The following is a 25073-nucleotide window of genomic DNA, read 5'->3' as shown; positions in this document are numbered from 1 at the left end:
ATCAGAGAGAACTCAAAAGGTCAGTGGAGTAGATCTGTGGCAATGGGGTAGGATTATGGTGTGCAAACTTAGTGTAGCCTTGATCAGTGAAGCCATAGCCCTGGCTAGCACATTACATTTACAGCTATAGTGGGGTGGGGACACACTTAACAGCTTCAGGGCAGAAAAGAGTATTTGTGGTCAGCCTCCTAGAAGGATTTCTGAAAAGAGCTGCCTAAAACCCCTGAAGCTTGGGACAGTGCAACCTCTACCCTGGAAACAAAGCCCTACTTTAACAAAGAGTTAAAAGCAGAGTAATAGGCTAGGAAAATGAGCAGGAAACAAAAAGTTTGATATTATGGGGACAAGGAAGATCAAAACACATATTCAGAAGATGAAAACAAAGTCAAAGCTCCTACATCCTAGAAAACTTAAGAATTGAGTTCAGGCACTGGAAGAGATCAAAAGGAATTTTGACAATCAAGTGATAGAGATGGAGGAAAAAATAGGAAAAAATTGAGAATGATACAAAAGAAAATGCAAAAAGCTAATGAAGAGAAAAATGCCTTAAAAAGTAAAATTGGCCAATCAGGAAAGGAGGTACAAAAGCTCACTGAGAAAAATAATTCCATAAATAAAAATAGGATTGAACAAATGGAAGTAATTCTAAGTACTTTATGAGGAATTTAGATACAATAAAGCAAAACAAACAAAAAAGATAAACCAGAAAAAAATGTGAAATATCTCATTGGAAAAACATCTGACCTGAAAAATAGATTCAGGACAGAGAATTTAAAAATTATTGTTCTACCTGAAATACATGATTCAAAAGAATCCTGGATATCATCTTAAAAGAAATTATTAAGAAGAATTGTCCTGATATTCTAGAACCAAAGGGCAAAATAGAAATTGTAAGAATCCATTGATCACCTTCTGAAAAAGATCCTAAAAAGAAAACTCCCAGGAATATTGTAGCCAAATTCCGGAATTCCCAAGTCAAGGAGAACATATTGAAAATATTCAGAAAGAAACAATTCAATTACAGTAGAATCACAGAGAGGATAACACAAAATTATCAACTTCTACATTAAAGGACCAGAAGGCTTGGAATATGACATTCCAGTGGAGCTAGGATGGTGATAAGAATCACCTATGCAGCAATAATCCTTCAGAGGAAAAAGTGGTCATTCAGTGAAATAGATGATTTTTAAACATTTGTGATGAAAAAAGACTGGAGCTGAATGGGAAATTTGATTTATAAGTACAGGAGTCTGGAGAAACCAAAGGAGGTAATCGGGAAAGTGATATCATAGTTTTGCTGTTTACATTCTTATATGGGAGGATGATCTTATCCTTCAGGAAAACAGGAGGAAAAGGGATATAGGTAGTGAAGGAGGGTGATAAAAAACACAGCATATTGGGGGAGGGAGTGGTTAGTAGCCAAAAACTTTTTAGGAGGAACAGGGTGAAAGGAGAGAGAGTAAGTGGGAGGAGAGAATACAATTTTTGAAGTAAGTTTTTCTGATAAGGCCTCATTTCCCAAACATAGAGGGAACTGAGACAAATTCATAAAAAAAAGAGCCATGCCCTAATTAATATATGATCAAAAGATATGATCTGTGCTCAAAGGGCTACAAATTCATACATATTCTATGATCTAACAACACCACTACTAGTCATGAATACCAAAAGAGATTTGAGGGGGAAGAGGGGAAAGGCAAGAAAAAACAAGAAAAAAAAAAGGAAAATGATTTATATATACAAAGATTTTTCATGGCAGCTCAAAATTAGAAATTGAGGGGATGTCTATCAATTAGGAAATGGCTCAATAAACTGTGGTATATGTTTATGATGGAATATTATTGTTTTCTGGGAAATGATGAGCAGGATGCCCATGGGGGGAGGGGGTAACCATGAACAAAGTGAAGCATACTGTTTACAATGTAATAGCAATGTTCTGAAATGACCAGCTGTAAATGACTCTGCTATTCTACTCTGAAGGACTTATGATGAAAAATCCTATCCATACTCAAAGAAGGAACTGATTGTGTCTGAATACAGATTGAAGCATTCTCTATTTATCTATCTTTTTCCTTATTTTTAACTTGTTTTTATTTTCATTAGGGTAGGTTCATTTTATTTTCACAACTTGACTTTTATGGAAATGTTTAGCACAACTTCTCATGTTATTTCTTAATTGTAGGTGAGGATAAGGAGAGAAAATAGAATTCAAAAATCTTAAAAACAAATGTAACAAAAATTGTTTTGATTGTAACTGGGGGGAAAATTTTTAAAAATTAATAATTTTTTTTTAAAAAAGAGTTTCTCAAATGTCTTAGGATTTGATAAATACAGTACAACACCATTCACAAATAATCCTACCTATAGGATCTCACATGTAGACAGAATATCTCTTGAATTAAGATTTTTTAAAAACATAGTTAATTATATTAGCAAACACTTTTGGTAGACATAATTCCGTTTTATTTATTTTCTGGTATTGTCTTTATAAGTCTGCCTAAAAAGCTGACTCCACTGCTCTAGATGTTAACCAATCTTATATGATTTTGACATATGCATGGAAGACACTTTGTTGGTAGAGAGTCCTTAAAATAGAATTTTCTTCTACCAGATCAAATGCCTTTTTATAATTAATAAGTGTGATTGAATAATTTCTTTTATATATCTTTAAGTCAGTTATGTAATTGTACATATGTATTCTGCTGTAGGATATCATTTGTAAAAGATTTCCTGTCCCTTTCTCATTCCTATATTATATATAATATACTATATAGATCATATTTATATATATTATATATATTATATTATATATATAATATATAATATCATATATTATATATATTAATATAATATAATATAATAATATATTATAAATTATATATATATATATATATATAAATTATATTTAGATTATATTTAGAAAAAAAATTTAGACATAGGAAAATAAGCATATATTTTGAAAATCATCTATACTCTTGAAAGAATTTTTTGTTATAAAAAGTCCTCAAATTCCATTCAATCTTTTTTTATCCCCTCCCTTTCTTAGTCTCCCCTTTTTGAGATATCTCAAATCCCTTAGAATTGTGTCATTTCCCACATAGACCAAGATCCTCTGTTTACTACATATATTTTCTTCTTTTTTCTCTCTTTCTATTTTTATAATATTGTGAAAAAAGTCATTACATTAAAATTTCAATATGGAAGTTCCATTAATATTGATTGTGAAAAGCATTTTTATAAAAGCCTTAATAGATTTTTTTCTATTAACATCTGTTTATTATTTTTCTTCCTAATTCATCTTTTAATAAGAAGAAAAACAGGTGGATAAAAATGTGCCCATTATATAGACTATGATATGGAATTTTATGGAGAACCAATGAGTTCCTTAATGAGATTATCTTCACTAACTGTACCTTATATAGGAACTGGGAATAGATGATGGATTGGGCCCAGAATTGAACAGGAAGAATAGAGCAAGCTGAGTTCCCTTTAGGAAAGTTGATTAAGTCCATTTTATATTTAATATTCCTCTTATCATCTTTTATGCCTGTAAGTCCTCAATTACCAAAATCTCTTAAGAATTACTTCTCTAGAACTCTGGGAACTGAGTGTGGACCACCACAACATAGCATTTTCACTCTCTGTTGTTATTTGCTTGCATTTTGTTTTCTTTCTCAGTTTTTCTTTTTCTTCCTTCTTGATCTGATTTTTCTTGTGCAGCAAGATAACTATAAATATGTATACATATATTGGATTTAACATGTATTAGATTACCTGCCAGCTGGGGGAAGGGGTGGGGGGGAGGAGGGAAAATTTGGAACAAAAGGTTTTGTAAGGGTCAATGTTGGAAAAATTACCCATGCATATATTTTGTAAATAAAAAAAACTTTAATTAAAAAAAAGAATTACTTCTCTACTGGTTTGGATTTTTTGTTGCAGCATGAAGTTCAGTTAGCACAAACCCATCCTTGGCAGGACACTGCAAAGGTATTAAGCCATTTTAGTGATGAGCAATTTTCATAAACCAAAGAGTCACAAAGCTTCTATTCCCTCAAATTTGATTTACCTTATATTTAGTGCCTTAATTCTACTTCATGATGTAAAACTTTAAAAAAATCTATCTTTCTTTCAAAAAATGACTTCAATAATCCTTAATAAATTGCTCCAAGATATTCAAGCAGTTATTTCATTTATGATTTTTCAGGTATAATACTCAAGAAATCAAAAACAGCTCTTTGTGTCATATTGATGGACCATAATTCGTTGCATGTCTTTTGTTTATTCAAATATTTTTATGTAAAGGACTGTTTTTTGATCAGTGCTTTACCTAAAAAATATTCTTTTTTTTCACTTCAATAACCCAAATGTTCATATAATAAAAGGAAAGTACCTTACACACAAATTTTTGATATCTTCCCTCAGAGAATATAAGCTCATTGAGGATAGTGATTATTTCATATTTTTCTTTGAATCCCCAATGCCTGATATATATCAAATGATTTTAAATGGTATGAGAGAACATTGACAAAAGTCATATAAAATGAGCGATATTCATAACACTGAAGGGGAATCAGATGATCAATGCAAAAACAAAAGTTGCTGAGCTGTTTGTGTGACAGGTTCTGAATTAAGTGTTAGGGATTAAAAAAAACCCAGTAAAAAATAGGAATACAGATTTTTGTAATATCACAGATCCATCAAAGCATTGGAGTATGTTCACTTTAGGTCTCAAACAATTCTTATTCCTAATTTAGGTCCTGGAAACCTCCAGTTGGGAAAGCCATTTTTCATTCTTCACAATTCAGAACATGACTCAGTTGTCTTCTTCCTCTGTGCCTATGGTCTTATTCTTCTCTCATTGGTAAACTTTTCCTGGAATCTCCATTTTGGACAAGGACCCATGATAGATATTCTTGGTTTCTAGAATTAACCACCTGCCTGAATGCCTTCCCCTTTCCTATTAGAATATAATCTCTGTGAGGGCAATGATTGTCTTTTTTTCCTAATTGCTTCACACATAGTATATGTGACCCTTTTTTAAAATTTTATTTTATTTAATAGCCTTTTATTTATATGTATGGGTAACTTTACAGCATTAACAACTGCCAAACCTCTTGTTCCAGTTTTTCACCTCTTACCCCCCCACCCCCTCCCCCAGATGGCAGGATGACCAGTAGATGTTAAATATATTAAAATATAAATTAGATACACAATAAGTATACATGATCAAACCGTTATTTTGCTGTACAAAAAGAATCAGACTCTGAAATATTGTACAATTAGCTTGTGAAGGAAATCAAAAATACAGGTGGGCATAAATATAGGGATTGGGAATTCAATGTAATGGTTTTGAGTCATCACCCAGAGTTCTTTCTCTGGGCATAGCTAGTTCAGTTCATTACTGCTCCATTGGAAATGATTTGGTTGATCTCCTTGCTGAGGATGGCCAGGTTCATCAGAACTGGTCATCATATAGTATTGTTGTTGAAGTATATAATGATCTCCTGGTCCTGCTCATTTCACTCAGCATCAGTTCGTGTAAGTCTCTCCAGGCCTTTCTGAAATCATCCTGTTGGTCATTTCTTACAGAACAATAATATTCCATAATATTCATGTACCCCAATTTATTCAGCCATTCTCCAACTGATGGGCATCCACTCAGTTTCCAGTTTCTAGCCACTACAAAGAGGGCTGCCACAAACATTCGTGCACATACAGGTCCCTTTCCCTTCTTTATGATCTCTTTGGGATATAAGCCCAGTAGTAACACTGCTGGATCAAAGGGTATGCACAGTTTGATAACTTTTTGAGCATAGTTCCAAACTACTCTCCAGAATGGTTGGATTCGTTCACAACTCCACCAACAATGCCTCAATGTCCCAGTTTTCCTGCATTCCCTCCAACAATCATCATTATTTTTTCCTGTCATCTTAGCCAATCAGACAGGTGTGTAATGGTATCTTAGAGTTGTCTTAATTTGCATTTCTCTGATTAATAATGACTTGGAGCATCTTTTCATATGACTAGAAATAGTTTCAATTTCTTCATCTGAGAATTGTCTGTTCATATCCTTTGACCATTTTTCAATTGGAGAAGGGCTTGATTTTTTATAAATTAGAGTTATTCTCTATATATTTTGGAAATGAGGCCTTTATCAGAACCTTTGACTGTAAAAATATTTTCCCAGTTTATTGCTTCCCTTCTAATCTTGTCTGCATTAGTTTTGTTTGTACAAAAACTTTTCAGTTTGGTATAATCGAAATTTTCTATTTGTGATCAGTAATGATTTCTAGTTCTGCTTTGGTCATAAATTCCTTCCCCTTCCACAGGTCTGAGAGGTAAACTATCCTGTGTTCCTCTAATTTATTAATAATTTCATTCTTTATGCCTAGGTCATGAACCCATTTTGACCTTATCTTGGTGTACGGTGTTAAGTGTGGATCAATGCCTAGTTTCTGCCATATTAGTTTCCAATTTTCCCAGCAATTTTTGTCAAACAGTAAGTTCTTATCCCAAAAGCTGGGGTCTTTGGGTTTGTCAAACACTAGGTTGCTGTAGTTGTTGACTGTTTTGTCCCTTGAACCTAACCTATTCCACTGATCAACTAATCTATTCCATAGCCAATACCAAATGGTTTTGGTAACTGCTGCTCTATAATATAATTTTAGATCTGGTACAGCTAAGCCACCTTCATTTGATTTTTTTTTTTCATTAATTCCCTTGAAATTCTTGACCTTTTGTTTTTCCAAGTATATGTGACCCTTAATAGATGCTTAGTGATTTGACATATTTCCATTAGCATCATTCATTCACTATTTCAACAGATATTTAATAAGCTCCCATATGTGGAACAGTGCTTTTTGATGGAGACTTAACAATATGTAAAGGTCATGTCCCTGACCTTAAGGATTTAACACTGTGAGGGGGCGGAGCCAAGATGGCGGAGAAGTCACATGCGACTTTCTAAGCTCTTCTCTTACCCTCTTTATCAATATTATATCGAGCCTCAAAAATAGTCTTGACTGCTACAATTCGTAAAGATAAGAAGTAGAACAACTCACCGGCTGAAGAAAATCTGCAGTCTCACCAAAAAAGGTTGGTTCCGGGGCCAGGGGGGAGATCGGCGCAGACAGGGAGAGAAATTAGGTTCCGAGGAGAGTCTCAAACCGAGGGTGAAGGCACAGATCTCAGCACAAGCGCGCAGCCCCAACCCGCAGTATGGGGCTTCTCCTTGGGGCAGTTGTGATCCTGCACGGCAGGAGGACACAGCCCGGGTTAGCCTCCAATCTGCGCAGTGGGGAGCTCGGCTTGGGGCCATAGAGCTTTTCCAGGGCCGATTTGCATCAGGCAGAGACACTAGGCAGAGTTTGTGGCGGTCTGCGTTCTGCAGTCAGCTGCTAATACTCACAGTCCCAAAAGAGGCTCCGGCCTGGGGCGGTGACACTTTCACCACTTAGTCTCTAGCCGAGGGCAATCGATAATCCACTCAGCCCTACTAAGCAGTGTGATAGCTCGGCCAGTGCTGAATCCACTTCCTGTTGGGGGAAGGGAAAACTCTCACTCAGAGCACTCCCATACCTCGGAGCCGGAAATCGGTTTACATCTTTCCCTGCTCTGCAGAGGAAGCTGGTAACCCCCTTGCCTAGGAGACCTACCCTAAAGGCTTTAAAACATGAATAAAAAGATGAAAAGAACAATCGACAGCTTCTATGCAGAAAAAGAGCAGGTCAGCAAACCTGAAGAGACCTCAAACAGCAAAAATGCATCAGACTGTCCTCCTTTACATAATGCTCTCATAGAAGAGACCATTAAAAGTCTCAAAAGAGAGTTAGAAGATAAATGGGGAAAGGAAAGAGAAGCCTTACAAGAGAGCAACAACTTCCTGAAATACGAATTGGAAAAGTTTAAAAATCTCAGGAAAGTAAGAATTGTGAATTGGAAAAAATAAAGAATTCACTAGAAAGTAGGATTTGTGAATTGGAAAAGACAAAGAACTCGCAAGAAAGTAGGATCCGTGAATTGGAAAAGACAAAGAACACGCAAGAAAGTAGGATCTGTGAATTGGAAAAAGAAAATAATTCACTAAAAAAAAAAATTAGTGAAATGGAAAAAAATTCCACAGACCAAAACAATACATTCAAAAACTCAATTGGACATATACAGAAAGAAGTAAAAAAAGCTAATGAAGAAAATAATTCTTTAAAAATTAGAACTGAACAAATAGAAACTAATGATTCATTGAGACAGCAAGAATCAGTCAAGCAAAAACAAAAAAATGACAAACTGGAAAAAACCATGAATTATCTACTTGCAAAAACGACAGACTTGGAAAATAGATCTAGGAGAGATAATCTGAGGATTATTGGACTTTCTGAAAACTATGATGAAAAAAAGAGCCTAGATACTATTTTACAAGAAATCATCAAAGAGAACTGCCCAGATGTAATAGAATCAGAAGGTAAAATAGGCATTGAAAGAATTCATCGAACACCTTCTGAAAGAAACCCTAAAATAAAAACCCCAAGGAATATTGTGGCAAAATTTCAGAACTATCAGATTAAGGAAAAAATTTTACAAGCAGCCAAAAAAAAACCATTTAAATACCGAGGTGCCACAATAAGGATCACCCAAGATCTGGCTGCCTCTACATTAAAGGAAAGAAGGGCCTGGAATATGATATTCCGAAAGGCACAAGAACTTGGGATGCAGCCAAGAATAAACTACCCAGCTAAGCTGAGCATTTTCTTCCAGGGAAGAAGATGGACATTTAATGAAACAAATGAATTCCATTTGTTTCTGAAGAAAAAACCAGAACTAAACAAAAAATTTGATCTCCAAGAATAGAACTCAAGAGATGCAGAAAAGGTAAAAATAACTCTTGAGAATTGTATTTCTGTTGTGGATATACAAAAAGAATACATGTATAATTTGATTGTACTGATATAACATAAAAAAGGGAAGTAGATATGGAAAAGGGATGATGGCAGAATAAGGTGGGAAGGAGGGATAAAAAGAGGGAAACCACATCCCACAAAGAGGCAAAGGAAACTTATCATATCTGAGGGAATTTAGAGAGGGGGAGGAACATTGTGTGAATCTTACTCTCATCAGAGTTGGCTCAAAGAAAAAATAATTGACATTTGTTTTAGAGAAAATTCTCTCTCGCCTCATTAAAAACGGGGGAGAGGAAAAGGGAAAAGAAAAAGAGTAATAAGGGAAGGAAGGGGAAAAGACTCAAAGGGGGGGAGGGAGGGATTATAAAGAGGATAAGTATCGTGATACAAGAGGGGTACATAAGTTTAAAAGGGGGAAAGAGGGTTGGGGGAGGCAAGAATAAGTAAAGCACAATCTGGGGTTATTAGGATGGCAGGAAATACAGATTTAGTAATTCTAACCGTAAATGTGAATGGGATGAACTCCCCCATAAAGAGGAGGCAGATAGCAGACTGGATCAAAAGTCAGAACCCTACAATATGTTGTTTACAAGAAACACATTTAAAGCAGGGGGATACATATAGAGTAAAGGTAAAAGGCTGGAGCAAAATCTATTATGCTTCAGGTGAAGTCAAAAAAGCAGGGGTAGCCATCCTTATCTCAGATCAAGCAAAAGTAAAAATTGATCTAATTAAAAGAGATAAGGAAGGAAACTACATCCTGCTAAAGGGTAGCATAAACAACGAAGCAATATCAATATTAAACATATATGCACCAAGTGGTATGGCACTCAACTTCCTAAAGGAGAAGTTAAGAGAGTTGCAAGAAGAAATAGACAACAAAACTGTAATAGTAGGAGATCTCAACCTTGCACTCTCAGAATTAGACAAATCAAACCACAAAACAAATAAGAAAGAAATTAAAGAAGTAAATAGAATATTAGAAAAATTAGGTATGTTGGATCTTTGGAGAAAATTGAATGGAGATAGAAGGGAATATACTTTCTTCTCAGCAGTTCATGGAACCTATTCAAAAATTGACCATATATTAGGACATAAAGACCTCAAAATTAAATGCAAGAAAGCAGAAATAGTAAATGCTTTCTTTTCAGATCATGATGCAATAAAAACTACATTCAACAAAAAGTTAGGGGGAAATAGACCAAAAAGTAATTGGAAACTAAACAATCTCATCTTAAAGAATGATTGGGTGAAGCAGCAAATTATAGATACAATTAATAATTTCACTCAAGATAATGACAATGATGAGACATCATACCAAAATTTGTGGGATGCAGCCAAAGCGGTAATAAGAGGGAATTTTATATCCTTAGAGGCTTACTTGAATAAAACAGAGAAAGAAAAGATTAATGAATTGGGCTTGCAACTAAAAAAACTAAAAAAAGACCAAATTAAAAACCCCCAATCAAATACTAAATTGGAAATTCTAAAATTAAAAGGAGAAATTAAAAATATTGAAAGTAAAAAAACTATTGAACTAATTAATAAAACTAAGAGTTGGTTCTATGAAAAAGCCAATAAAATAGATAAGCCTTTGGTAAATCTGATTAGAAAAAGGAGGGAGGAAAATGAAATTAGTAGTCTTAAAAATGAAAAGGGAGAACTTTCCACCAATGAAGAGGAAATTAGAGAAATAATAAGGAGTTATTTTGCTCAACTTTATGCCAATAAATTTGATAACCTAAGTGAAATGGATGACTACCTCCAAAAATATAGACTTCCCAGACTAACAGAGGAGGAAGTAAATTGCTTGAATAGTCCCATTTCAGAAAAAGAAATAGAACAGGCAATTAAACAACTCCCTAAGAAAAAATCCCCAGGACCAGATGGATTTACATGTGAATTTTACCAAACATTTAAAGAACAATTGGCCCCAATGCTATATAAATTATTTGATAAAATAGGGAATGAAGGAGTCCTACCAAATTCCTTCTATGACACAGACATGGTACTGATACCTAAACCAGGTAGGCTGAAAACAGAGAAAGAAAATTATAGACCAATCTCCCTAATGAATATTGATGCTAAAATCTTAAATAAGATATTAGCAAAAAGACTACAGAAAATCATCTCCAAGATAATACACTATGATCAAGTAGGATTTATACCAGGAATGCAGGGCTGGTTCAATATTAGGAAAACTATCAATATAATTGGCCATGTTAATAACCAAATTAACAAAAACCATATGATCATCTCAATAGATGCAGAAAAAGCATTTGATAAAATCCAACATCCATTCCTATTAAAAACACTTGAGAGTATAGGAATAAATGGACTTTTCCTTAAAATAATCAGCAGCATCTATTTAAAACCATCAGTAAGCATCATATGTAATGGAGACAAACTGCAACCATTCCCAATAAGATCTGGAGTGAAACAAGGTTGCCCACTATCACCGTTACTATTTAATATTGTATTAGAAACGCTAGCTATAGCAATAAGAGCTGAGAAAGAGATTAAAGGAATAAGAATAGGCAATGAGGAAGCCAAATTATCACTCTTTGCCGATGACATGATGGTATACTTAGAGAACCCCAGAGATTCTGCTAAAAAGTTATTAGAAATAATCCACAACTTTAGCAAAGTTGCTGGTTATAAAATAAACCCACATAAGTCATCAGCATTCTTATATATCACTAACAAAATCCAACAGTCAGAGTTACAAAGAGAAATTCATTTAAAGTAACTACTGATAATATAAAATATTTAGGAATCTATCTGCCAAGGGAAAATCAGAAACTTTTATGAGCAAAATTACAGACCACTTTTCACACAAATTAAGTCTGATCTAACCAATTGAAAATATTAAATGTCTTGGATAGGGCGAGCAAATATAATAAAGATGACAATATTACCTAAACTAATCTATTTATTTAGCGCTATACCAATCAGACTCCCAAAAACTATTTTAATGACCTAGAAAAAAATAACAACAAAGTTCATATGGAAAATAAAAGATCAAGAATTTAAGGGAATTAATGAAAAAAATCAAATGATGGTGGCTTAGCTGTACCAGATCTAAAATTATATTATAGAGCAGCAGTTACCAAAACTATTTGTATTGGCTAAGGAATAGATTAGTTGATCAGTGGAATAGATTAGGTTCATGGATAAAACAGTCAACAAATATAGCAACCTAGTCTTTGACTAAACCCAAAGATCCCAGCTTTTGGGATAAGAACTTACTGTTTGATAAAAAATTGTGGGAAAATTGAAACTAATATGGCAGAAACTAGGCATTGATCCATACTTAACGCCGATCACCAAAGATAAGGTCAAAATGGATTCATGACCTAGGCATAAAGAATGAAATTATTAATAAATTAGAGGAACATAGGATAGTTTACCTCTCAGACCTGTGGAAGGGGAAGGTCTTTATGACCAAAGAGAACTAGAGATCATTACTGATCCACAAAATAGAAAATTTTGATTATACAAACTGAAAAGTTTTGTACAAAACAAAACTAATGCAGACAAGATTAGAAGGAAGCAATAAATTGGGAAAATATTTTTACAGTCAAAGGTTCTGATAAAGGCCTATTTCAAAATATATAGAGAATTTACTCCAATTTATAAAAATTCAAGCATTCTCCAATTGAAATTTGGTCAAAGGATATGAACAGACAATTCTCAGATGAAGAAATTGAAACTATTTCTAGTCATATGAAAAGATGCTCCAAGTCATTATTAATCAGAGAAATGCAAATTAAGACAACTCTAAGATACTCACTACACACCTGTCGATTGTCTAAGATGACAGGAAAAATAATGATGATTGTTGGAGGGGATGTGGGAAAACTGGGACATTGATTCATTGTTGGTGGAGTTGTGAACGAATCCAACCATTTTGGAGAGTAGTTTGGATCTATGCTCAAAAAGTTATCAAACTGCATACCCTTTGATCCAGAAGTGTTACTACTGGGATTATATCCCAAAGAGATTATAAAGAAGGGAAAGGGACATGTATGTGCACGAATGTTTGTGGCAGCCCTTTTTGTAGTGGCTAGAAACTGGAAACTGAATGGATGTCCATCAGTTGGAGAATGGCTGAATAAATTGTGGTATATGAAAATTATGGAATATTACTGTTCTGTAAGAAATGACCAACAGGATGATTTCAGAAAGGCCTGGAGAGACTTACACGAACTGATGCTGAGTGAAATGAGCAGGACCAGGAGATCATTATATACTTCTACAACAATACTAGATGATGACCAGTTCTGATGGATCAGGCCATCCTCAGCAACGAGATCAACCAAATCATTTCTAATGGATCAGTAATGAACTGAACTAGCTATACCCAGAAAAAGAACTCTGGGAGATGACTAAAAACCATTACATTGAATTCCCAATCCCTATAGTTATGCACACCTGCATTTTTGATTTCCTTCACAAGCTAATTGTACAATAATTCAGAGTCTGATTCTTTTTGTACAGCAAAATAATGTTTTGGTCATGTATACTTATTGTGTATCTAAGTTATATTTTAATATATTTTAACATCTACTGGTCATCCTGACATTTAGGGGAGGGGGTGGGGGGGGTAAGAGGTGAAAAATTGGAACAAGAGGTTTGGCAATTGTTAATGCTGTAAAGTTACCTATGTATATATCCTGTAAATAAAAGGCTATTAAATAAAAAAAAAAAAAAAAAAAGGATTTAACACTGTAGTAGCAGTAGGACAAGCACAACTCTAATAATAGGTAACATGTGATAAGCATATATAGGAAGAAAAATAAAATACTATAGATATTTACTAGTAGAAGGGATTACTCATAATTTTAGAGATAATGGATGGTTTCATGAAGGAGATGGCATTTCTGTCAAATTTTTGAAAGATGTATGCTATTTCAATGTGTGGAGATGTTCAGAAGAAGTTACAGGCTATTCCAAGAGGCAGAGCAATGATATGCTCAAGCGAAGATAAGTGGATTGTTGGAACTAAGAATATTCAAAAGGAATACCAGGATAAAAAGATAAAAAAAGATAAAAAGAGGTTTGAAGGAGCTATATGGTAAACCTTCTTGGATTTTAAGTAATGATATTTGGACTTTATCCTGTATAATAATAATGTATAAACTTTTTATTATATTAAATTTGTATTGAATTATTTTTCTAGCACAGCTTGTACTCTACTATATTTATATTTAGTATGGTAATTGAATAAATAAATGAAAACAAATTAATTCACACACATATATGCAATAATTGAATAAAACAATCACATCTTGTTACTTCATTTAGAGTAAGTAATAAGATACCACAATATATTAATAAGGTGATGACAAGTTTCAGTCAATCTCAATCATAAGATTTTAGACTAATTGTAAAAAGTCCTTGGAAATGGAGTAATGTTGAAAAAAATAAATTTAAATATCCTGAGGAAACTGGGTAATGCTCTTGAGTTTTTCTCTAAAATATTAAGCTAGTTTAGAACCAAAGTTATTCCAGACTATACCAAATGGAGCATTTGATTAAAATCCAGGAGGAAGAATTCCTTTATGAAAAGGAGGAAAGACTTTGAAGTTAGCTTTGGAATAGTTCTTCTCTCTCTAATTTTTTACCCGGTGGAGGATTTTATAAGCTTCAAAGAGCACAGAGGATTTTGGATTTCCAACATTTCCATAGGTGTCCAACATTGGTGAGCTAATGAAAGAGTCTACATTGGGATGAAAAAAACCTATTGGATATATAGATTCATGGCTCCACAAAGAATCCAGCAAAGTATTTACATCATCCCCAGCACCTGATGAAGGAGAGAGGAAAGGACTTCCAGCAACTAGGAAATATAAATTATCCCTTTGCCACAAGTGCTTTCTAAGCTTGAGCTCATTTTCCTTTTGACTATATGTAGTAGTAAAAAAGTGAGTCCGATAATTCACTATATTTATTAGTTGCATACGTTTATTACTGTACATTTTGTATATTAAAAACATTCAAAATAGTAATTTGAAAGATTGAGGTGAAGTAAGCAGTATTTATAAAAAAAAACTTCCTACTAATAGCATACAAAAATTATTGTTCTCATGAAAAATTTTAGCAATCACATTTGAATATTTTTAATTATTTTTGAAAAACATTCTGATTCTAAGTTCATTTTATGTTGACATTTGCTTCTAATGCCTTTCAAAGCTGAAAAAATACTTTATACAGATATATAAATCCAAATATAAGTGCTATATTATTAGCTGTGATTATTAAATCATGATATTCATTCTTCAGTCCCATCTAGAAAAGAGGAAAAATTATTTTTGTGGTTGAAATTATGTTAATAAATTGTTATCTTTCCAAATGTCAATCAATTATTTTGGCAAACTAATCAGGAGCTATTGTCATTTTTAATCTTTTTAATAAATACATTCAAAGCCTGCTGAAACCCTTCATTTGAAAGATGTTTAAATTGTTTCCAAATTCTTAAAGGGCACAGGTCTTAAAGTAAAAGCTTTTATAGTGAATAGTTTTTGGCAATAGAAACTTAGTTTTTAATATGTTTTACTTTGAAATGATGGTTTCATGCTAACACTAACAAATTTCATGACATAATGTACACTTAGGGTAATGATAGTAAATATAAATATGTATTTCAAATAATCTTTCTATGGTCTACTTCTTGTCAGATATTACTAGATTGTCATTGTTCTTACCTTGTAATGTGACTGATGTAGAGATCCTATTAGGAGTAGAAGCACCAGCTCTGGCATTTTCTTGTTCTCTACATTATTAGTATTATTTTCAATCTGTGGTTATTGTAAGAATCTTAAGTCACATTCATTTTATGAGGGATAATTTAGTTTGAACTAGAAAATATAATTAATAAATCCATTTAATTGGGCACATGTAAATAAGTAGCAATGTGTTGAAATATGCTGGAAGCAAGTGAAGAATGAGGTGACACTGTCAACCCCTGAATGTTATTGCACTCCCACTCTTTCCTCAAAATTCCTCAGATACCATGTGACATGCAACCATCTGACATATGCAAAGGGCGAAGGGGCCAGTGTCAATCCCTATATTAAATATTTGCAGTGTTTAATTCCTTCTTATTTTTCATATTAACACATATGTGCATATGTTCTTATGTTTTCTTTCCTCACTTTATAGGATTTCTTACACATATGATGCACTATGCTCCTTCTTTCCTCCTTCCCTAAATATATAGACCACTAATCAAGATAGGGGAAAGACATTGAAAATGTTTAAGAGGAGAAACATAATCAGATTTATTCTTATGACAAAACAGGAAGATTAATATGGAACTTTTGTCATTCTAGATTAAAGGTGGGGTTGAGGAATTATGAAAGAGAGATCATCAATCCTTTATGTCAAATATCAGAAGACAACTTTATCATTGAAAAACATTTTTGTTGGAATTTTCAAGTCCACTCAGCTCATTGATATTCAGGATGTCAAGAAAATTCAGTTGTCAGCTATGGTTTGGGCTTGATAGTCTTTTGAATCCTAGGAATCCATGACTCTTCATTTTTAAAACACAATTCGTGGGCCATTCTAATATAGTAGGTCATCATGCTCTGGAACTATGGTAATATTTGGACAGATGTATTCTTGGAGAATAGCTTCTGATGAGACATTGCTGTTGAAATTCCCACTTCTGTTTTTGAAAGAGTATTTTCTGGTTTGTTTAAAGCCAAAGGTTTGAAAGAAGTATAACTAATCCTCTTTGTCCATGAGTTTTTGATAGTGAAGTTCTTTTAAAAGATAATTAGGATTTTAGTGATTCAGTACTATTTCCCCTTTTATAATATAACAAAAACAACATATTTCATAGGCATCTGCCATGTAAAGAATTGAAATTATTAGTATGCTAAATTTCTTTATCCCCTTACGGTATACAAAAGTAAAAGGATTTAATTTATTCCAAATGTCCCTTAAGTTGCAATGTATTTGTTTGTTTTAAAATGGATCTTCTTTTCTAGCCTAGTCTGGAAATCCAGTGCTTACTTGTTTGACTTAACCAATTGCCAATTAGACATTAAAGTATTAGACATGAAGCTTAGACATGTTCTGTTCTTATTCTGGATTGGTTCATCTTTCCTTAAACAGCCTGGTTCAACATATTGTTGCCAGATTTAGTATGGCTAAACCAGTTGACTTTAGCCTGAATGTAGCATAGAATCCCAGAGCTCCATCTATCCATCAGATCAACTTCCTCCTTACCAGGGAGGATATGCATAAACCACCATGCCAAACAGTTTAGATTACAAGCATTATTATTCCCACTTTGTAGATAATGAACCTAGTTACACAGAGATAAATGACTTGTATAAGGCTATTTAACTAATGTGTGTGTGAGAGGTCGAAACCTAGTTGCCAAATCCAACTTCCTTTCCATTATACTACTTCTTATGAAATACTGTATTTTTTCCTTTAATAAACTTTACTTTCTACAAAATATGAGTGATAAGTAAAACAATTGTAATTAGTGGTGTAGCAGTCAGTTTGCACTTGTACTATTCTCAAAGATATTAGCTGCTTTTTTCATTTATTAATTCTGGTTGATAACAACAACTGATTTCCTTCTAAAAATTCTCTCTAATCCGTTGACAAGATGTTGTTATTATTACTGTTCATTTGGTGCTTTTTTTTTCCTTTTGATCTTAATGTTTACTAAAACTTTCCTTCTTGGAATTCTTCTCTGCTTCTATAAGATACTAATTCATCGGCAATCTCATTTCTTATTCTCTGCAGTTCCTCTATTCTTTTTCAGTCTCTCAAATTCACTTTGTCAGAGGATCTGTAATTTGCCAGCATGATCCTGGTAGGGATAGAGAATATCCTGAGTTAACAATTCAGAAACATATTTGCAGACTTTTGTTTTCAATCTTCTCAACCCTTTTTTGTCTATATCTTTAGTCTATAGATCCCTAAACCCAAGATCTAAAAAATCAAACCTCTTTCAATCAGGCAAGCCAGGAACAAGTATTTATTGAGCATTACATGTTAGACAAAAATAGTACCAAACCTAAAGAAACTTGCAACATATAGGAGAGATAGCATGCACATATATAGGTATACATACATTCAAAATAAATAGGAACCAAAAAAAAACTCTGCTGGAGATTATTGATAAATCTGATTTTCCTTATCATGGTATGAAGTTGCCTTCAATTTGCTTTTTTGCTAAATCAACTGAAAGATGTTTAGTGAATTTTCAAAATAGTATATATAGTTGTAAGGTGACATTAGTTAGGACATTAGAAGGAATATATCTGTGTGTCTTTGATTCTTTGAATTATAACACTAACTGGGCCCTGAGCCAAAAGTCAGATGGCAGAAATTTAAAATATAAATAGTCATTCTTCTTCATTTTGAAAAATTTTATTCTATTTTCCCTCTAATTAGAGGTCAAAACAGTTTTAGAATCATTTTTTTTTGTAGAGGGTCACAGATAGTAGGGGAATCCTGGGTGAGGTATAAGATACTTCAGCCCAGAGAGAACCTGCAAATAATGTCTAGTTTGGCTCCCCATCTTCTGTAAGGGCTCTCAGCCTTCCTGAGGAGTCAGGGGGCAGTGACAACCTGTATTGTAATTGAAGTAGAGTGATACCAGCTGGCAATCTATATACAAATAGCAAGTTTTTTATGTGGTCCAACGTGTACAGCATATACTTGGCGTATGCCTAGTGTTATTTTGTTATTAGGGTATATAAAGGAGAAAAAACTGGGAATATATGGACTCCATATTTTAACCATCCTTGGGAGTCTCACCTCATCACTCATCCACTAAGACAGTAAGACACTAAGACAGTAAGACATGCCACTCTGGCTCTAGAAAGCATGGTGCATTTTGTCACCCCAACATGGGGGCTCTAGAAAGCACACAACACCCCAGTGTGGGGGCCCTAGAAAGCACAATATGTTTTGTCACCCCAACTTGGAGGCTGTAGAAAGCAGGACACAACAATTTTTGCAAGATTTTGAGTTCCAATTTTCTTTTTTTACTTTTCCTCCCTCTGTAGTGTGATAAAAGCAGGAGAAGGGGGGGTGTGTGCGGAGCCAAGATGGCGGAGAAGGCACACGCGACTTTCTAAGCTCTTCTCTTACCCTCTTTATCAATATTATATTGAGCCTCAAAAATAGTCTTGACTACTACAATTCATAAAGATAAGAAGTATAACAACTCACCAGCGAAGAAAATCTGCAGTCTCGCCAAAAAAGGTTGGTTCCAGGGCCAGGGGGGAGATCAGCGCAGACTGGGAGAGAAATTAGGTTCCAAGGAGAGCCTCAAACCGAAAGTGAAAGCACAGATCTCAGCACAAGCTGCAGCCCCAACCCATAGTAGGGGATTTTTCCTTGGGGCAGTTGTGATCCTACACGGCAGGAGGACACAGCGTGGGTTAGCCTCTAATCTGTGCAGTGGGGGGCTCTGCTTGGGGCCATAGAGCTTTCCCAGGGTTGATTTGTCCAGCAGAGATGCTGGGGCGGAGTTCCGGCAGAGTCCGGTAGAATCTGGCGGTCTGTGATCAGCTGCTAATACTCAAAGTCCCACAAGAGGCTCTGGCCTGGGGCAGTGACACTTTCATTTTAGTCTCTAGCCAAAATCCTAACCCAACAGCCCCATTTGGCACTTCCATAGCTCAGCCAGTGCTGAATCCACTTCCTGTTGGGGGAAGGGAAAAACTACCAAATCCCATACCCGAGCCGGAAATCGGTTTCATCTCCCCTGCTCTACAGAGGAAGTGGTAACCCCTGTTTAGGGAGACATAAAAAGGCTTTAAAACATGAATAAAAAGAAAAGAAGATTGAAGTTTATGCAGAAAAAGAGCAGGTCAGCAACCTGGAAGAGACTGCAAACAGCAAACATGGACCAGATTTCCTCCTTACATGATGCTCCCAAGAAGAGACGATTAAAAGTCTCAAAAGAGAATTGAAGATAAATGGGGAAAGAAAGAGAAGTTACAAGAGAGCAACAACTTCCTGAAATAATGAATTAAAAGATAAAAAATTCCCAGGAAGTAGAAAACAAAATTTGTGAATTGAAAAAAAACAATCTCTGAAAGTAAGAATTTGGGAATTGGGAAAAATAAAGAACACTAGAAAGTGGATTTGTGAACTGAAAAGACAAAGAATCCCAAGAAAGTAGGATCTTGGAATTGAAAAGACAAAGAACTTGAAGAAAGTAGGATCTTGGAATTGAAAAAAATAATTCACTAAAAAAAATTAGTGAAATAGAAAAAAATTCCAAAGACCAAAACAATACATTTAAAAACCCAATGACAATACAGAAAGAAGTAAATAAGCAAATGAAGAAAATAATTTTTAAAATTAAATGAAAAAAGAAACAATGATTCATTGAGACAGCAAGAACATAAGCAAAAAACAAAAAATGACAAACTGAAAAAACCATGAATTATCTACTTGAAAAAAGAACTTGGAAAATAGAACAGGAGAGATAATCTGAGGATTATTGACTTTCAGAAAACTAAAAAAAAAAAAGAGCCCAGATACATTTTACAAGAAATCACAAAGAGAACTCCCAGATGTACTAGAATCAGAAGGTAAAATAGGCATTGAAAGAATTCATCGAACACCTTCAAAGAAACCCTAAAATAAAACCCCAAGGAATATTGTCCAAATTTGAACTACGATTAAGGAAAAAATTTTACAAGCAGCCAAAAAAAAAACAATTTAAATACCGAGGTGCCACAATAAGGATTACCCAAGATCTGGCTGCCTACATTAAAGGACCAAAGGGCCTTGAATCTGATATCGAAAGGCAAAAAGAACTTGGATGGCAAGAATAAACTATCCAGCTAAGTTGACATTTTCTTCCAGGAAGAAGATGGATTTTAATGAAAAAATGAATTCCATTTGTTTCTAAGGAAAAACCAGAACAAACAAAAATTTGATTCTAACCAGTCAAGAGATGCAGAAAAGGTAAAAATAACTCTTGGAATTGTATTTCGTTGTGGATATACAAAAAAGAATAATTATAATTTGATTTTACTGATATAACATAAAAAAAGGGAAGTAGATATGGAAAAGGGAATGGCAAAAAGGTGGGAAGGAGGGAAAAAAAGGGGGAAAGCACATCCCATGAAGAGGCAAAGGAAACTTATCATATCTGAGGGAATTTAGAGAGGGGGGGAAACATTGTGTGAATCTTACTCTCACGAGTTGGCCAAAGAAAAATAATTACATTTGTTTTAGAGAAAATTCTCTCGCCCATTAAAAACGGGGAGAGGAAAAGGGAAAAAGAAAAAGAGTAATAAGGAAGGAAGGGGAAGACCCAAAGGAGGGGAGGGAGGGATTATAAAGGGGCACTTGATCAAGAGGGGTACATGTTTAAAAAGGGGAAAGAGGGTTGGGGAGGCAAGAAAAGTAAAGCATAATCTGGGACAGGATGTCAGGAAACACAGATTTAGTAATTTAACCGTAAATGGAATGGATGAACCTCCATAAAGAGGAGGCAGATAGGACTGATCAAAAGTCAGAACCCTACAATATGTTCAAAAAAATTTTGAGGAATACATAAAGAGAAATAAATGGAGCAAAATCTATTATGCTTCAGGTGAAGTCAAAAGAAGTAGCATCCTTATCTCAGATCAAGAAAAGCAAAATTGACAATTAAAGAGATAAGGAAGGAAACTACATCCGCTAAAGGGTAAAAACAAGGCAAATTATTAAAATATATGCACCAAGTGGAATCCCTTCCTAAAGGAGGTTGAGAGATGCAAGAAGAAATAGACAACAAAACTGTAATAGTAGGAGATCTCAACCTTGCACTCTCAGAATTAGACAAATCAAACCACAAAATAAATAAGAAAGAAATTAAAGAAGTAAATAGAATATTAGAAAAATTAGGTATGTTAGATCTTTGGAGAAAATTGAATGGAGATAGAAAGGAATATACTTTCTTCTCAGCAGTTCATGCAACCTATTCAAAAATTGGCCATATATTAGGACATAAAGATCTTAAATAAAAAGCAGAAATAGTAAAATGCTTTTTTCAGATCTATGCAATAAAAACTACATTCAACAAAAAGTTAGGGGAAATAGAACAAAAAGTAATTGGAAATAAAAATTCATCTTAAAGAATGATTGAAAGGCAAATTATAGATAATTAATAATTTACCAAGATAATGACAATGATGAGACATCATACCAAAATTTGTGGATGCAGCCAAAGGGTAATAAGAGGAATTTTATATCCTTAGAGGCTTACTTGAATAAAAAGAGAAAGAAAAGATTAATGAATTGGGCTTTAAAAAAAAATAAAAAGAACAAATTAAAAACCCCAATCAAATATAAATTGGAAATTTAAAATTAAAAAAGAGAAATTAAAATATTAAAGTAAAACTATTGAACTAATTAATAAAACTAAGAGTTGGTTCATGAAAAGCCAATAAAATAATGAGCCTTTTTAAATCTATTAGAAAAAGGAGGGAGGAAATGAAATTGTAGTCTTAAAATGAAAAGGGAGAACTTTCCACCAATGAAGAGGAAATTAGAGAAATAAAAGGAGTTATTTTCTTCAACTTTATGCCAATAAATTTGATAACCTAAGGAAATGGATGACTACCTAAAATATAGACTTCCCAGACTAAAGAGGAGGAAGTAAATTGTTTTGAATAGTCCCATTTCAGAAAAAAAATAGTAGAAATTAAACAACTCCCTAAGAAAAAACCCTAGGACCAGATGGATTTAATGGAATTTTACCAAACATTTAAATAACAATTTTCAAACTATATAAATTATCTGATAAAATAGGGGAATGAAGGACCACCAAATTCCTTCTATGACACAAACATGGATCATATCTAAACCAGGTAGGTTGAAAAAGAGAAAGAAAAATTATAGACCAACTCCCTAATTTTGATGCTAAAACAAATAAGATATTAGCAAAAAAAGAAAACATTCCAGGATAATCCAGATCAAGTAGGATTTTAACCAGGAATGGGGGCTGGTTCAATATTAGGAAAACTATCAATAATTGACCATTTAAAACCAAATTAAAAAACCATATGATCATCTCAATAGATGCAGAAAAAATTTGATAAAATCCAACATCCATTCCTATTAAAAACACTTGAGAGTATAGGAATAAATGATTTTTCCTTAAAATAATCAGCAATCTATTTAAACCATCAGTAATCATATGTAATGGAGACAAACCAACCTTCTAATAAGATCGGAGGAAAAGGTTGCCCACTATCACCATTATTTAAATTGTATTAGAAACGCTAGCTAAGCAAAAGAGCTGAGAAAGAATTAAAGGAATAAGAATAGGAATGAGGAAGCCAAATTATCACTCTTTTGCCGAGACATGATGGTATACTTAGAGAACCCCAGAGATTCTGTAAAAAGTTATTAGAAATAATCCACAACTTTAGCAAAGTTGTTGGAAAATAGACCTACATAAGTCATCAGATTCTTATATATCACTAAAAAATCCAACAGTCAGAGTTACAAAAGAAATTCATTTAAAGTAACTACTGATAATATAAAATATTTAGGAATCTATCTGCCAAGGGAAAATCAGAAACTTTATGAGCAAAATTACAACCACTTTTCACACAAATTAAGTCTGATCTAAAATTGAAAAATATTAAATGCTCTTGGATAGGGGAAAATATAAAAAGATGACAATATTACCTAAACTAATCTATTTATTTAGGCTATACCAATCAGACTCAAAAAACTATTTTAATGACCTAAAAAAATAACAAAAAGTTATATGGAAAACAAAAGGTCAAGAATTTCAAGGAATTAATGAAAAAAAAAATCAAATGATGGTGGCTTAGCTGTACCAGATCTAAAATTATATTATAGAGAGCAGTTACCAAAACCATTTGGATTGGCTAAGTAATAGATTAGGATGTGGAATAGATTAGGTTAAGGATAAAACAGTCAACAAATATAGAAAACCCTAGTCTTGAAAACCCAAAGATCCCAGCTTTTGGGATGAACATGTTTGATAAAAATTGCTAAAAATTGGAAACTAATATGGAGAAATAGGATTGATCCATACTTAATGCCAACCAAGATAAGGTCAAAATGGGTTCCTGACCAGGCATAAAGAATGAAAATTAATAAATTAGAGGAACACAGGATAGTTTTACCTCTCAGACCTGTGGAAGGGGAAGGTCTTTATGACAAAGAGAACTAGAGATCATTACTGGATCAAAAATAGAAAAATTTCAATTATACCAAACTGAAAAGTTTTTGTACAAACAAAACTAATGCAGACAAGATTAGGGAAGTAAACTGGGAAAATATTTTCAGTCAAAAGTTCTGATAAAGGCCCATTTAAAATATATAGAGAATTAACCTAATTTAAAAAATCAAGCCATTCTCCAATTGAAAAATGGTCGGGATATGAAAGACAATTTTCAGATGAAGAAATTGAAACTATTTCTATCATATGAAAAGATGCTCCAAGTCATTATTAATCAGAGAGATGCAAATTAAGACAATCAAGATACACTACACACCTGTCAGATTGGCTAAGATGACAGGAAAAAATAATGATGATTGTTGGAGGGGATGTGGGAAAACTGGGACATTGAGGCATTGTTGGTGGAGGTAAAATCCAACCATTTTGGAGAGTAGTTTGGAACTATGCTTAAAAAGTTATCAAACTGTATACTTTGATCCAGCAGTGTTACTACTGGGATTATTTCCAAAGAGATTATAAAGAAGGGAAAGGGACCTGTATGTGCAGAATGTTTTGGGCAGCCCTTTTGTAGTGGCTAAAACTGAAACTGAATGGATTCCACGTTGAGAATGGTTGAATAAATTGTGGTATAGAAATTTGGAATATTACTGTTCAAGAAATGACCCAGGAAATTTAGAAAGGCCTGAGAGCTTAATGAACTGATTGAGGAAATGAGAACCAGAGACTTATATACTTCAACAAAATATAAGATGAAGTTCTGATGGATCAGGCCATCCTCACAACGGATCAACCAAATCATTTCTAATTTAAATGAATAACACATGCCTTAAAAAGAACCTGGGAGATAATAAAACCATTAATTAATTCCAGTCCCTTATTTATGCACACCTGATTTTTGATTTTTTCACAAGCAATTGTACAATATTTCGAGTCTGATTTTTTTCACAGCAAAATAACGTTTTGGTCAGGTATACTTATTG

This window comes from Sarcophilus harrisii, chromosome 2 (assembly GCF_902635505.1).
Source record: "Sarcophilus harrisii chromosome 2, mSarHar1.11, whole genome shotgun sequence".
Taxonomy (NCBI): Eukaryota; Metazoa; Chordata; class Mammalia; order Dasyuromorphia; family Dasyuridae; genus Sarcophilus; species Sarcophilus harrisii.
Note: the sequence above shows the minus strand (reverse complement) of the source record.